The following is a 12,593-nucleotide window of genomic DNA, read 5'->3' as shown; positions in this document are numbered from 1 at the left end:
CACAATCCCCGATTTCAAAACATACTACAAAGCTACAGTGATCAAAACAGCACGGTACTGGTACAAAAACAGGTGCACAGATCAATGGAACAGAATTGAAAGCCCAGAGAAAAAACCACACATCTATGGACAGCTAATCTTTGACAAAGGAGCTGAGGGCCTACAATGGAGAAAAGAAAGTCTCTTCAACAAATGGTGCTGGGAAAACTGGACACCCACATGTAAAAGAATGAAAATTGACCACTCTTTTTCACCATTCACAAAAATAAACTCAAAATGCATCAAAGACCTAAAGATTAGGCCTGAAACAATAAGGCTTCTAGAAGAGAATATAGGCAGTACACTCTTTGACATCAGTTTCAAAAGAATCTTTTCGGACACTATAACTCCTCAGATGAGGGAAACAATAGAAAGAATAAACAAACGGGACCTCATCAGACTAAAGAGTTTCTTCAAGGCAAGGGAAAACAGGATTGAAACAAAAAAACAGCCCACTAACTGGGAAAAAATATTTACAACCTATTATCCGACAAAGGATTAATCTCCATAATATACAAAGAACTCACACAGCTTAACAACAAAAAACCAACCCAATCAAAAAATGGGCAGAGGACATGAACAGACATTTCTCCAAAGAAGATATAAGTATGGCCAACAGACACATGAAAAGATGTTCATCATCGCTAATCATCAGGGAAATGCAAATCAAAACTACACTAAGATATCACCTTACCCCCGTTAGATTGGCAAAAACATCCAAAACCAAGAACGACAAATGTTGGAGAGGTTGTGGAGAAAGAGGAACCCTCATACACTGTTGGTGGGAATGCAAACTGGTACAGCCACTATGGAAAACAGTATGGAGATTTCTCAAAAAGTTAAAAATAGAAATACCCTATGACCCAGCCATCCCATTACTGGGTATCTATCCTAAGAACCTGATATCAGATATCTCAAGAGTCCGTTGCACCCCTATGTTCATCGCAGCATTATTTACAATAGCCAAGACGTGGAACCAGCCTACATGCCCAGAAACTGATGATTGGATAAAGAAGATGTGGTATATATACACAATGGAATACTACTCAGCCATAAAAAAAGACGAAATTGGCCCATTCACAACAATGTGGATGGACCTCGAGGGCATTATGTTAAGCGAAATAAGTCAGTCAGAGAAAGACGAACTCTATATGACTCCACTCATAGGTGGAAATTAGTATATTGAGAAGGAGATCTGATCGGTGGTTACCAGGGAAAAGGGGGGGTGGGGGGAGGGCACGGAGGGGGTAGTGGTGTACCCACAACATGACTAACAAAAATGTACAACTGAAATTTCACAAGCCTGTAATCCATCATAACATTAATAAAAAAAAAAAAAAAAAAAAAAAAAAAAATAAAAAAAAAAAAAAAAAAAAAAAAAAAAAAAAAAAAAAAAAGTCAAAAAAAATAAGAAAAATCTAAAATCAATAATCTAACAATACACCTTAAGGAACAGAAAAAGAACTAAATCCAAAGCCAGCAAAAGGGAGGAAATAATAAAGATTAGAATACAAATTAATGAAATTGAGACAGAAAAACAGTAGAGAAAATCAACAAGACCAAAAGTTGGTTCTTTGAAAATATTAACAAAATTGACAAACTTTAGCTAGACTAAGAAAAAAAAGAGAGAAGACTCAAATTACTAAAATCAGAAGTGAAAGCGGAGATGTTACTACTGACCTTATAGAAATAAAAATATAAAAATAATACTATAAACAATTATATGACAACAAATTAGATAACCCAGATGAAATGGAAAAATTCCTAAAAACACACAAACTACCAAAAATGACTCAAGAAGAAACAAAAAGTCCAAATTGACTTATAACATGTAAAGAGACTGCATCAAAAGCCTTGCATCAAAGCAAAGCCACGGACCAGATCGCTTCACTGTTGAATTATATCAATCATTTAAAGAAAAATTAACATCAATCCTTCTATAACTCTTCCAAAAACCTGAAGAGGGAACACTTCCTAAGTCATTCTATGAGGCCAGCATCACCATAATAACAAAGTCAGAAAAAGAGGGCACAAGAAGAAAAAAACTACAGACCAATATCCACTACGGATATAGATGCAAAAATCCTCAACAAAACACTAGCAAACTGGAACCAGCTGCATATTAAAAGGGTATACACCATGATGAAGTGGGATTTATTCCAGGATCGCAAAGGTGGTTAAATACAGAGAAATAATTAGCCCACGTTCATAGGCTGAAGGAAAAGCAAAACAAAAAAACCACAATCAGTTCAAATGATGGAGAAGAAGTAAAATCCGACAACTTTTCATGATAACTACACTTAAACTATGAATAAAAGAGAAATTCTTTAACATGATAAAAGACATTCATGAAAAACCCAGAACTAACATCATTATCAATGATGAAAGACTAAAAGCCTTTACTCTAAGATCAGGAACAAGATAAGAATGCCCATTTTTGCCACTTCTATGGAACATTATATTGGAAATTCTAGCCAGATCAATTAGGCAAGAAAAAGAAATAAAATACGATAAAAATTGGAATAGATTGGGTGGCCCCGTGGCCGAGTGGTTAAGTCGGTGCACTCCGCTGTGGTAGCCCAGAGCTTCGCCGGTTTGGATCCTGGGTGCGGACATGGCACTGCTCGTCAGGCCACACTGAGGCAGCATCCCACATGACACAACTAGAAGGATGTGCAACTAAGACATACAACTATGTACCAGGGGGATTTGGGGAGATAAGGCTGTGGGGGGGGTGGGGGAAGATTGGCAACAGTTGTTAGCTCAGGTGCCAATCTTAAAAAAAAAAAAAAAATTAGAATAGAAGAGGTAAAACTATCCCTATTCCCAGATGACATGTTATATATAGAAAATCCTAATGAATTCATGCATTAAAAAACTATTAGAGCTAATAAATTCAGCAAAGTTTCAGGATAAAAGATCAACACAAAACTCAGCTGTATTTCTATACACTAGCAATGAAGAATATGAAAAGGAAATTAAGAAAATAATTCCCTCTGTGGTATAGTCTAAAAGACTAAAATATTTAGGGATAAATTTAAGCAAGAAAGCAGAAGACTTGTAAACTGAAATCTATAAGACACTGCTAGAAGAAATTTTAAAAGATCCAAATAAGTGAAAAGACGTCCAATGTTCACGGATTGGAGGACTTAACATCACTAAGAGGACAATACTATCCAAAGTAATCTATAGATTCAATGAAACTCCTATCAAAAATCCAATAGCCTTCTTTGTAGAAATGGACAAGCTGATCATCAAATTCACACAGAATTGCAAGAGGCCCAGAATAGTGAAAATAATCTTGGGGCAGGGATCAAAGTTGGAAGACTCACACTTCCCTATTTCGAAACTTACTGCAAAGCTACAGTAATCCAAACAGTGTGCTAGTGATGTAGGACAGACATAGAGACCAACATAATAAGATTGAGAGTCCAGAAATAAGGCCGTACATCTATGGCCAATTGATTTCTGAAGAGTGCCAAAACAATTCAATGGGGAAAGAACAGTCCATTCAACAAATGGTGCTGAGACAACTGGATATCCACATGCAATATAACAAAGCTGGACCCCTATCTTACACCATATATAACTATTAGCTCAAAACAGATTAACAACCTAAATATAAGAGCTAAAGTCATAAAACTCTTAGGGAAAAAAAGGGTAAATCTTTATGACCTTGAATTTGGTAACAGATTCTTAGATATGACATCAAAAGTATGAGCAACAAAAGAAAAAATACATACACTGGATTTCATCAAAATTAAAAATATTTGTGCACCAAACAACCCTATCAAGAAAATGAAAAGGCAACCTATATAATAGGAGAAAATATTTGCAAATCATGTGTCTGATAAAGGTCTAGTATCAAGATTAGATAAGGAACTCTTACAATTCAACAACACAAAACAAACAACTCAAATTAAAAATGGAGAAAAGACTTGAATAGATATTTCTCCAAAGATATACAAATGGCTGACAAGCACATGAAAAGATACTCAATATCACTAATCGTCAGGGAAATGCAAATCAAAATCACATGAGATAACACCTCACACTTACCAGGATGGTTATAATTTTTAAAAAAACAACAAAAAAAAAGAAAATAACAAACATTGGCAAGGATATGGAGAAACTGGAACCCTCGGACAGTGCTGATGGGAAGGTAAAATGGTTCAGCTGCTGTGGAAAACACTTTGATGGCTAAAACTGTAAAATGTAAAAGGTAAATGTAGTTACCATATGAGCCAGCAATTCTACTCCTAGATATATATTACCTAAGAGAACTGAAAACATCTATCCAAACAAAAATATGTACACGAATGTTCATAGCAGTATTATTCATAACACTCAAAATACAGAGACAGCCCAACTGTGCATCAATGGATGTCCAAACAATGTGCTATATACATACATAAAAGCAATTAAGAACTGATACACGCTACAACATGAATGACCTCAAAAACATTCTAAGTGAAAAAAGACACAAAAGGTCACATATTGTGTGATTCCACATATACAAAACATGACATATTGTATGATTCCATGTATATAAAATGTATATTCCATGTATATAAAACATATATAAAACTAAGGAGTAAATCCATAGAAACAGAAAGCAGACTGGTAGTTGCCAAAGGCTGGGAGGGAGGAAAGAATTGGGAAGCAACTGTGTAACAGGCACAAGGTTTTCTTTTCAGGATGATAAAAATGCTTTGGAATTGGATAAAGGTGCTGGTTGTACAACACTATAAATGTACTAAATACTACTGAATTGTATACTTTAAAATGGTTAATTTTATGTTACGTGAATTTCACCTCAATTTGAAAAACATATATTTCCTCAAGGTAAGGAGTTCACCTAAGACGCAAAATAATATTCCTTGTTTTCAAAAATCAGTAATCAATCTGGGAAAGCAAGGGTAGGATCAGACAGAAGGTGTGCAAGAAGAGGTGTAGACAACACACTTGGGAAATGAGGATCCCAGTACAGGCAGATGTCGGAAAATACCAGCCAAAAAAATAAACATACTTCCTAATGACTAACGGTCGATTTTGAGCAAGAGAGCGATGCACTCATTTGTAGCAGCTTAGAACTACAAAAAGAACCATACAAAGGAAACATATTGAAGGAACTGATCTGTCTTTGTAGCAGAGAAAGAAAGAAACTTTAGTTTGCAGAACCTAGAGATATTCTGGGTCCTTCTCACCACAGGAATCTCCTGGGGGTAGGGGGGATGGGGGAACTGATCCAGAAAAATCCAACACGTGCAATGATAAGAAATGAAAAAGGAAGGGGCACTGCATCAATACAAAGATACCAATAGACCAAACACGATAATGAGGGCAGAAAAGGGCACCAAAATACAGCAACAAAAATGACATTAAGGAGCAGATAAAAATTGTAACCAAACATTCTGCCATAAATGTGGCATATTTAACAAAGCGATGAACTCTATGAATAAAGACCGTAAGGATAGACATCAAAACTCAAGGATGAGACGATTTAAAAACAGAAAGAAAGAAAGCACAAGGTAGCAAAATTCAGAAAAGAATTTGAGGAGAAAAAAACAAAAACAAAAAAGAAGACTAAATGGCAAAAACAAAGAGGAGAATAAACCACGCAAAACATTCTGTAGGAGATCTGGAAGAGAGAACAAAATGAACTTTACATTAAAAGATAAAGTAAAAACACTTGAAAGAAAATGGTAAGTTTGCAAAATTCTGCAGGTTTCACAGACATTCTATTGGTGAGGATTTGTACCAATAGACAGTGTTCTACGTTCCTAAGGGAACTGTAAGTTGATACAGCCCTGAAGGACAATTATTGGAAATTAGCTATCAAAATTACAAATGCAAACATCCTTTGACCCAGCAGTCCCACTTCTGGGAACTTGTTCATTTGTACACTTGCAAAACGATAAATGTACAGAGTTATTCATTACAGCATTATTTGTAATAGGAAAAACTGGAAATGATCTAACTAACAGTGAGGCCTGTAAGCTCCTTCAGTTCTCACCAGCTCTCATCCTTTAGCTTCTCTGAAGCTCCAGCCATGGACAAAGCAAAAGGTACCAGCTTCTTCTATACACCACCTACATCATCAGGGTTAGATGTGGCATCAGATATAAACATGGTTTCAGCTTGTCCTTCTGAATTTCAGTTTTTCTTCCCAGCTGCCTGCCCTAACAACCTACAATGACTGCAGGCCCAATACCATACACTGGGGCAGCAGCCTTTCATAAACTTCTTCACCAGCTTCCCTTTGTGACTTCTAGTTAGTGACTTTTCTCTCATCTTCGGACTGTTTGTCTGGATCTTTACTTCCTCTCAGCTTTTTCCACAACTGAGTAAAGAATAATCCCTGTAATAAACCCTTTTTTCCATAATCATAGTGGTCCACCTTCCCCAATCTAACCCTAACGATACAATGAACCAAAAGTGAAAACAAATGACAAGAGTTTTATAGGTCCAGTTGCAGATGCATAAACTGCCCCACCCGAAGTTTCTTTCCTTGGCCGTGGAACCCTTCGAACCCATTTCCCACTTGCTACAGGTATCAGCTGCCAAAGGCTCAAAAAATCTGTGCTCGAAATAGAACAAAGAATCTTAAAATTCATATGCAGCAACAAAAGACCCAGAATTGCCAAAGCAATCCTGAGAAACAAGAACAAAGCTGGTGGTATCACAATGCCTGACTTCAAAATATATTACGAAACTATAGTAATCAAAACAGCATGATACTGGTACAAGAACAGACACACAGATCAATGGAACAGAACTAAAAGCCCAGAAATAAAACTACACATCTATGCACAGCTAATCTTCGACAAAGGAGCCAAGAACATACAATGGAGAAAGGAAAGCCTCTTCAATAAATAGTGCTGGGAAAACTGGACAGCCACGTGCAAAAGAATGAAAGTAGACCATTATCTTTCCCCATGCACAAAAGTAGACTCAAAATGGACCAAAGACTTGAAAATAAGACCTGAAACCATAAAACTTCTGGAAGGGAATATAGGCCATACACTCTTTGACATCAGACTTAAAGGGATCTTTTCAAACACCATGTCTACTCAGACAAGGAAAACAAAAGAAAAAATAAACAAGTGGATTTCATCAGACTAAAGAGCTTCTGGAAGGCAAAGGAAACTAAGATCAAAATGAAAAAACAACCCACCAACTGGGAGAAAATATTTGCAAATCATATACCTGATAAGCAGTTAATCTCCATAATATACTAAGAACTCACAGAAATGAAGCACAGAAAAACAAACAACCCAATCAAAAAGTGGGCAGAAGATAACGAACATTTTTCCAAAGAAGATATACAGATGGCCAATAGGCACATGAAAAGATGCTCAACATCACTAACCATCACAGAAATGCAAATCAAAACTACACTTAGATATCATCTTATGCCCATTAGAATGGATATAATCACCAAGACAAAAAACAACAAATGTTGGAGAAGTTGTGGAGAAAAGGGAACTCTCATCCACTGCTGGTGGGAATGCAAACTGGCGTAGCCACTGTGGAAAACAGTATGGAGATTTCTCAAAAAATTAAAAATAGAAATACCATATAACCTAGCTATTTCACTACTGGGTATTTACCCAAAGAACTTGAAATCAACAATTGAAAGAAACATACGCACCCCTATGTTCATTGCAGCATTATTCACAATAGCCAAGCCGTGGAAGCAACTCAAGTACCCACTGACTGATGATTGGATAAAGATGATGTGGTATACATATATATGATGGAATACTACTCAGCCATAAAAAATGACAAAATCATCCCAGTTGCAACCACATGGATGGACCTTGACGGCATCATGTTAAGCAAAATAAGCCAGACAGAGAAAGACAAACACCATATGATTTCACTCATATGTGGAATATAAACATACTTACAAAGAGAACAAATTAGTGGTTACTGGGAGAAAGGGGGTGGAGGGTGGGCACAAGGGGTGAAGGGGGATAATTATGTGTACAACTGTACAAATAATAATGTACAACTGAAATCTCACTATGTTATAAGCTATTACAACCACAATTAAAAAAAAAAACAAAACACCTGTGCTCTTCTCGGGAGGATTGCCCTTGGCTTACAGGAGCCACGGAACCAGAGATGCCCGAGAGGTTACATGCCCCTCCCCAAGAGTGGGTATAACTGTTATACCTATGCAGAGGTATACCAGTGCCGCCTCCTTAACCCTGGGTGGTTATAATTCTGTAGTGCAATTCTAGGTTCCAGAGCTCCCCATGTGAACAAACTGAGATAGACTTCTGAAACCGTATCTCTACCTAGTTTCTTCCTCTGACCCCACTCCCTTACAGGTTTTTCCGAAGTCACTTTCTCAGTAAATTACTTGTACAAAAATCCCTGTCTGAGACTTTGCATCTAAGAAATCCAACCTAACACAGTTCTTGAACATATAAGAAAAACTGAACCAATTCACAGTGAATGCCATCAACCATCTGTGAGTATACCTATTTCCCAAAGCTTTGACAATATTGGGCTTTTATTACATTTACAAATTTTTGTTTGTTTCATTGGTGCTTTCTAATACTTTAAAATTGTTTTAACTAGCAAATTTAACCAAGTATCAGAATTCCTACTGATTATTATTTCACAGTAGAAACATTCACTCCCAGTGAAATATCCCAAAATGTGGTGTGTATATATATATACAATGAAATATTACTCAGCCTTAAAAAGGAATGAAATTCTAATACATGCTACAACATAGATTAACTCGGAAAACATCATACAAAATGAAATAAGCCAGACACAAAAGGACAAATATTGTATGATTCCACTTACATGAGGTACCCAGAATACGCAAATTCACAGAGCCAGAAAATAGAATAGAGGTTACCAGAAGCTAGTGGGAGAGGAAAATGAGGAATTATTGTTTAATGAGTACAGCATTCTGTTTGGGATGATGAAAAAGTTTAGGAATTAAATAGTGGTGATGGTTGACACTGTGAATGTACCAAATGCCCCGTACACTCAAGATTGGTTAAAATGGCAAATTTTATGTTATGCATATTTTACCACAAATTTTTAACAAGTCCTTTCCCCACTGAATTATCTTGGCACTTTTGTCACAAGTCATTAATTTAACATATGTGTGAATCCATTTATGGACTCTATTCTGTTCCATTAATCTATATGTCTCATCTTCTGCCAATAAGGATACTATAGCTTTACACCAAATCTTTAAAAGAGATAGTGTAAGTACTCCAACTTTGTTTTTCAAAATTATTTTGGCTATTTTATTTTAGGTCTTTTCTTGTCCATATAAATTTAGGGTCAGTTTGTCAATTTCTACCAAAAAAGTCAGCTAGGATTTTGGTTGGGATTGCAGTGACTCTAGAATCAACTTGGGGAGAACTGATAACAATATTAAGACTTCTGATGCATAAAAATCTGTCCACTTAACTTAGGTTTTAGTTTCCTTAGAAATATTCACCTTGCACATGCTTTATTAATTTACCCCTAAGTGGTTTTTTTTAATGCTACTGTAAATGGTATTTTTAAATTTTTTTTAAATGGCTGGTACATAAAAATACAACTCGTTTTTGTATAGTGACTTTGTATATCAATTTGTTACTTTAAGTAGCTTTTCTGTAGATACCTTATGATTTTAACTGCACATAACCATGTCATATATGGATAAAGGTACTTTTTTCCTTCTTCCTTTTCAAATTTACAAATTGAAGTCCTCATTTCTTTTGTTTGTCTTATTGTACTGGATAGAAGTTCCAGTAAAATGTTCAATAAAAGTGATAAGAGCAGACATTCTTGCCTTTATCCCTATCTTAAGGGGAAAGCATTCAATCTAACTACATATTAGCTGTTGGTTTTTCATAGATAATCTTTATCAGGTTATGGTTCCCCTCTCTTCATAGTTTCCCAAGAGTTTTTACCATGACTTGGTGTTGTATTTTGCCAAAAATCTTTCTGTATTTATTGAGGTGATATGAATTTCCTCTTTTAATCTATTAACATGGTAAATTTCACTGATTTACTTTAAAATGATAAGTCAACCTTACATTTCTCAGATAAACTCCATTTGGTCATGCTGTCTTATCCTCTTTCTATATTCCTGGATTTAATTTGCTAATATTTTAAGGACTTTCACATCTTCATTTATGAGGATTTTGGTCTACAGTCTTCTTTTCTTGAAATGTCTTTATCTCATTTGAGTACCAGAGTAACGCTGGCCTTAAAGAATGTATAAGGAATATGGACATGTTCCTTTCTCATCTATCTTCTTATTTGTATGAATTCAGAATCTTAACCTTTTGATATACTCGTATAGGTCCAGTTTTTTCAGGATGATGCCTTTTCCCTTATGTTCCTACGTGAATGCTCACTTTCTTTACTGCTTCCCTGAACCTACGGGTAGAATTTTACTAGACATTATTTCAGAGGTAGACACCAGGCTTTTACAGTTCCTTGCTCATACAGGCCTAAGGTCGTAGGCTTCATCTCCAGGCATGAGACCAGTCTCTAGCCCCTAATATCTATATCCAGTTTAAAAGGCCATTTGCCTTCAGCAACCGGTCATTGCACTGGCATTGATTTCCCTTTCAGGTTCTAGGATCTGAGAACTGTTCTTTCTTGCTTGCCAAATTTAATTTTTTGTCATTGCTGCTGTTTTATTTTATTTTGTTGGTTGATTTTATTTAGTGTAAGAGAGGGTCTTCAGCTCAACCTGCCGTACTATTAGAAAGTCTATCATTCACTCTTTTACTTTTCTTTTTATGATAAAAGCAATTTCTTAAACATTAAAAGAAAAACATCCCATGCCCTGGTGTACTCCTTCACCTACATTTAACAATTTTATTATTTGCCACATATATTTCAAATCCATTTTTTAAGTGAGAAAAGTTTACAGATGGTTTAAGTCCCCAATTGTTCTTCATTCCATATCCTTTCCTTCTTTCCTCCCCAGAAGTTTGAGAGTTACACAAATACGTTTTTACCTTTTTACATTATATATATGAATTCAGATATAATAAAGAACATTGCATTTTTTAAGTCTTATATAAATCTTACCAAGCTGAATCTATTCTTTCATTACATTTTTAAAAAACAATGGTATGTTTTCAAATATGGACAAATTTTGAATATGGACACATTTTGCACATGTAGATCAAGTTCATTTAAACTGTGGTAGAATATTACATTGTATGACTATCACACAGTTTGTTTATTTTGGCTTTCATGAGAAAGAATGTTTGCAATAGCAAAAGCAGAGAACAATGCTGCAGTAAACATCCTTGTATGTCCTCTTGTGCACATGTTCAAGAGTTTTTCTTGAGTAGACATCTAAAAGTGAACTTAATGGGGTGTAGGATACAAACACCTCTAATTTTTCCTGGTTTACCAGATTTTTTTTCCAAATCCTCACATTAATTTATATGTCCACCAGATATCACTGAGAATGTGCCCCTATCTGCTCAGTAGGGTGCCTAGCTCACAGATGTTTACTTTAAATAAAAGAAGAAATTAATGAAGAGGAAAAAAAATTTTGGCTTTTGCTTCCACATATCTTTTCATTTCATCTATTACACTGTCATTATATCTATACCATCACATCAGGTTTGATTCGACACAATGGGGTCTATTTTAGAAGATATATGTATCAAATGTATATACTTTTATTATAAATTCTCCGTTTTTCATTTTTAAATTTTTAAATTCTAATTTAAAAATGGACTTGCTTTATTGCTTTTTAATTGCTTTCCTTTCTCTCCATTATGTGACTGTGTGAGAGTTTATTTTTATAATTCTTTTTAGTTGTTCCTATGTGTTAGCTACTATAAATAATGTGAGGAACATCTCTGCATAATATTTCTCTGTATTTAAGAAGTTTTCACTATGATATAGTTTTAGAATTGGAATTGGTAGATTACAAATTATGGATATTTTAACTGGTGTTCACATTCATGCTGATAAAACGTTTTCCAAAAGTACAGTGTAGATTTACATTCCTTCCAGGAAAATGCTGGAATGTTTAATTTAGTATAGTCTCATAGGATTGAATATTTTCATTTTAAAATAAAATTATTTTCTTAATTTAAAAGGTAAAAAGTGGTGTGTAATTGTTTTAATTTGCATTTCATTTCCTATTAGTAAGGTTAAGTATTTCTCCTCAACTGTGATGAGTAATTATATGTCTATTTATGTAAGCGTCAGTTAGAGTTCCTCCAGAAACAGACTCTGAAACAAGATTTCAATGCAAGTAGTTTACTTCAGAGGTACAGGAATCTCTGGTAGAGAAATGAAGACTTATTATAGAGGGAAAGGAAGGCAGCCTATAAATGGGTGCTATTAAACCAGCTGCTACAGTGAACAACTAGAGTTTAATCCGACAGGGAAACCCTGGAAAACAGTACCAAACATCTCAGAATCAGTGGATGGGAAAGAGAGATGGCAGTGAGATGTGGTGAGTAAGAAATGCAAGCCAGAAAGCACCATAAATGTAACCTATAAACATAATGGCTTGGAGAGGGAACAGAAAAAAGGAGCAAAAAGGA

The 12,593-nt window shown here is 35.3% G+C and overlaps 1 protein-coding gene across 5 annotated transcripts in view; it reads right to left on the bottom strand.

Moving 5' to 3' along the window:
* Positions 1 to 12,593, bottom strand: part of FAF1 (Fas associated factor 1) — a 472,685-nt gene that overhangs the window by 403,092 nt on the left and 57,000 nt on the right. The window lies entirely within an intron of this gene.

This window comes from Equus asinus, chromosome 5, assembly GCF_041296235.1.
Source record: "Equus asinus isolate D_3611 breed Donkey chromosome 5, EquAss-T2T_v2, whole genome shotgun sequence".
NCBI lineage: Eukaryota > Metazoa > Chordata > Mammalia > Perissodactyla > Equidae > Equus > Equus asinus.
This window is presented reverse-complemented; position numbering and strand designations above follow the sequence as displayed.